At 37.2% G+C, this 4,226-nt stretch overlaps 1 protein-coding gene across 1 annotated transcript in view; it reads left to right on the plus strand.

The window, feature by feature from the left end:
* Positions 1-4,114: 4,114 nt before the first annotated feature.
* Positions 4,115-4,226, plus strand: part of LOC107699478 (protein BTG1) — a 10,497-nt gene continuing 10,385 nt past the window's right edge. The window contains exon 1 of the mRNA XM_016500731.1: positions 4,115-4,160. The gene's annotated coding sequence lies outside the window, so the exon portion shown is untranslated. The remainder of the gene's footprint in view (positions 4,161-4,226) is intronic.

The raw sequence follows: 4,226 nt of genomic DNA on the forward strand, positions 1-4,226 counted from the left end.
CCCCCCCCCCCCCCCATTTTTAGAGTGTTTAGACAACTTTATAATTAAATTAGATTTTACACCAAACGCTGGACTGCATAAGGGTATTTTTCATGTCAGGTCAGGGCAGGTTGTTACATTTTTACAAATTGTCACAAATTACCTTATTAGCTGTGGCAACACGCCCTCTTCTGAGTCAAAATATTTTTTCTTGGTCTTCTTTTCCGGGATTCAGTAACATTCAATAGCTTTACGGGTGTAGTTACAGTATTCGCGCCAATACTTTTTAAAAATAAGCCCACCCTGAGAAATATTTACTGAAGTAAAAAGCGTGAAAACCTGCCTCGGTCTTCATATTTATATATGCTTATATAGTCCTTCCTCACCTTTGTTTTGTGCAGAACGGTCTATTCAAATGTCTTCCTTTAGATTTCAGAAATCCCCGTTCATTCACGTTTGGAATAATGGTGGTTCACACGGGACACGGTCTGCGTTCCAACACTGACTGAACAGAACGTGCAGGTTTTTCGCGGGTTTTTTTTATTTAAACTTTTATTTGACTCGGGGTCTTGGGTTCAAGACCGAAAAAACGAGCAGCGTCGCAAAAGTGAAGCACTGAAACAGAACAGAATGACTATTTAAAACAGTAGATGGGCGCAAAAAAACAACAACAAAAAATCATTTGCGACTTCTGTCGCCATCAATTTCATAGTGGTTGGAAAGATGGAAACAAAATGTAAATAGGATTTCTTAACATAAATTTAAGTAAACTCAACTGAAATGCCTATAGTGAAAACCTTACTAAACCCTACATTATGAAAAAAGGAAATCTCCACTCCTCACCACAGCAACTCTCAAAACTCCAACATAACAGAATTAATTATAAATTCCAATATAACACAAAAAAATAAACAAAAATGTCACCCTATATAAAAACACATCAAACCAACACTTAATTTCAACATTCACTCACTCTTATTATCCGGTCCCATGCAAAGCATGCTTGTAACTAGAAATCCCCTAAGTTTCTGTTTATTATAAATATTAATATAGTCCCAACACAGTTAAATTTAATTTTATACATTTAAAAGGACTGCAAGCAAATATCAAAATAGTGTTGCATTGGTTATTTTTAATATTGTGCTGTTCTGTCATTTGAACTGGGATTTGCTCTTTCACAACCCCTCTCACCACTGAGACCTGTGACAGTTTTTCTCACCCTGTACCCAGAAAATAACAATGTGTAATTATTACAAGCAGCTTCACAAAATATTCTCATTTAAGCACATGTAGCTCATTACAGTACTTCTGTAAATACACAATGTTAAGACCAACAGAGCTTTACATTGTGTTGAGGACTCTGAGCAACCCTTCAAAAGTAATCAAAATCACAGTCTCACCTCTTTGATTGCCCTTACCCAGAGTAACCAGGACAAATCACAGCACACATTATCTCCACCCAACCAACGAGGCAGATCTTTGAGCACACTGCAAACATAAACAACTATCGATCTTCTTCAGAATTGGTGAGAGCTGAGGTGGGATGAAAGACGGAGAAAAGACAGGGTAGATAACAGAGGTCAAAGAGAAGTGTGCTGCAATCTCTTTCACCTTCATTATAGAACCAAACTGGCCCTTCATACATAACATCATTACCAGAGTGGGAGAACAATCCCATTAGGAACACTTCACTCCTAATGCAGACAAACTGTTCTTTTGCCCAAGGACAATCATTACCTGGGGGTGTGAGGGGATACAGAGGGAGAGTGTGTGTGGCTGTGTAGAGGTAACTGTGCATGAGAGGATGGTATGCTTATACTGGTGCTGATCTTGAAAGGCCATCGCTATCGATTGCATTAAGCTTGCTGGGAGCCCGGGAAATCGATACACTTTTAAAGGCGAAGCAACTAGCAGATAGCATGTTTTTGTGTATTTCAGTAATATAAAATTGCTTCCAAAGTGGTTATTTTTAAGAAATAAAAATACACATAATCAAATAAACATTCTACATAAAATATATAATTTCAAATGCAAATCTTTATTTTTATTTGTCTGAAATTATTTATTTTTCTATATATTTAATAAAACAATTATACACTGCCTTCAGATATGATGTCCCAGTGCAGAAATCTTATTTTGCCACAAAGCTCAGCCTGGGCAACCTAAAATAGCCATTTGTACAAGCCCTCATCCATAACTTCCTCTTGATCATTTCCCATGGCTACGAAACACCTGTGGTTTCTAATATGAGGTAATATGAGTTTGTTTGCCTTGGTAGCGATAAGTTAAAGAAAAAACCCTCAAGCTACTTTTCAACCTCTATTATTGTTGTGGATAATAAGCCAAGGACTTGTAGGCAGCTGGGAGAGCAAGAGAATAAAAATAAAATAAAAAGTACTTCCAGAAATTAAAGGTAAAATGTGTAATTTCTTCGGCATGTTCGGCACAAATTCTGACCAAACTGAAGTATTATTTGCCAAATTTGCAAAAAATATGACCGAACACTCCCTGAGTCTGCCATTGGTCAGTCATGCAGATAGGCCTGCCCCAAACTCATTCCATTGGTTGAGCCACTGTTGCTGGGCTGGTTGGGATGCACAAACAAACAAAATGTTTTGCTAGAGCCACAGTGTTTAGACTTTGGGGAAATCAGCCTACGAATGGCCAAAATATCACATTCAAGACACATTTCTGTATTGAAGAAAAATGAATCAAATGCAAATGAACCAAGTACATAGGTTTTCTTCATTATGATTCACGTAACACCAACCTCTCAAGGGCTGAGGTGCCAGGTCAAAGGAATGCATCACACTCTTAATTTAAGAGGGATGTCAAATCACCCATGGCTCTTCGACCAAATTAATTGCTTGTTCAAAGGCATCCAGGAAAAATCCAATCAGTCTACCAGCTGAGGACCGGAATTACCCCTGACAAGGAATCTGGAGCCAAGAGGAAAAGACAATGGAAGGAGGAGAAAATGAGGAGAAATCACACTGTTTACCAATTTTGTTCTTAAATTCCTGTTACAAGCAGAGGCAGAATGATTATTCCCCTGGCTGTACTGTCAGTAAAAACTTAGTGAATATTGGTAATGGCCCTCTGATCTATCTACTTTCTCTATTTAAATCTGTGTCCACCTCTCTTTCTTTTAGCCATAATTTACTCTTGATTTAGCATCTGGGACATGCTGTAGCCTGTGATCTGTCTGTGACTTTGGTTTGAACTTAAAGTGACTGACTGTGACTGCAAAGAAGTGACTAGAAAACGGAATGTAACGTTTATCTCATGCTGTTTTCTAGGCTGTTCTTTAGAATTCAAATCATCAGGACATTTTCCATTTGCTATATAAGCAGGCTGAGCTAACACTTACTCAGGGTGATGAACATGCTCTTACATCAGATTCTCACCCAGAGAGCAACAGAAAAGCAGCATAAATGAGGAAAAAAGCAAGAGAAGGGATCAATTCTGCCATCTGCTGTACATGAGAAGAAGTTCACCCTTTATCAACACCCTCTCTATTCATATCTATCACACTTTTTATATAGTGCCTTTAAATTGTCCACTGTCAATGCACAGACTCTTGTCTTAAATTGCTCCAAAATACTTTTTTTTTAAAAGAACTAATGGTTTCATTATTGAGTAGCCCATTGCCTCAAAAATTATCAGTTGCATTATAACTTATTTATTTATAATTATATATTATTATAATATATTATTTGTAATTGATGTTTTTGACGATTGGTATGTTTAATTTGTTTTTTAGTTTGTCAAAAAATAATGAAAAGTAATATAGCCTACATACATAGGCTACATGTAGGCTATACATATATACGTATATACAGTATATATTATTCACAGCCTTTCAAACAGTATTTTAAATAATCTTTTATTATTATTAAACTAATCTAGACTACCACAGACGTAGCACACATAACGTAGCACGTGTTCTTACAACGTCTTCTTAAATTCCTGGTGTAAATAAATATTCTGGCCAATTGGATTATTATATTTTACACTTACTTCCTAGTACACTAGCTCTGACCATATTTGGGCTTTTGTGTGACAAGGAAGTGAGTCATATGCTAATCGCTGACGGTAAAATGACGTATTTGTTGGTGGACGCGAATGAAGAAACGTGGAACACTAGTGTACTACAACAAGGAAGCAACGTGCTCACTCAGGTTATTAGTCTGTTTCAGTGTTTCCCAACCGGGGTGCCGTCTGTCGAGAGCAGGGGTGCCGTGTAA

This window comes from Sinocyclocheilus anshuiensis, unplaced genomic scaffold, assembly GCF_001515605.1.
Source record: "Sinocyclocheilus anshuiensis isolate Anshui unplaced genomic scaffold, SAMN03320099.WGS_v1.1 scaffold670, whole genome shotgun sequence".
In the NCBI taxonomy this organism is placed as follows: Eukaryota; Metazoa; Chordata; class Actinopteri; order Cypriniformes; family Cyprinidae; genus Sinocyclocheilus; species Sinocyclocheilus anshuiensis.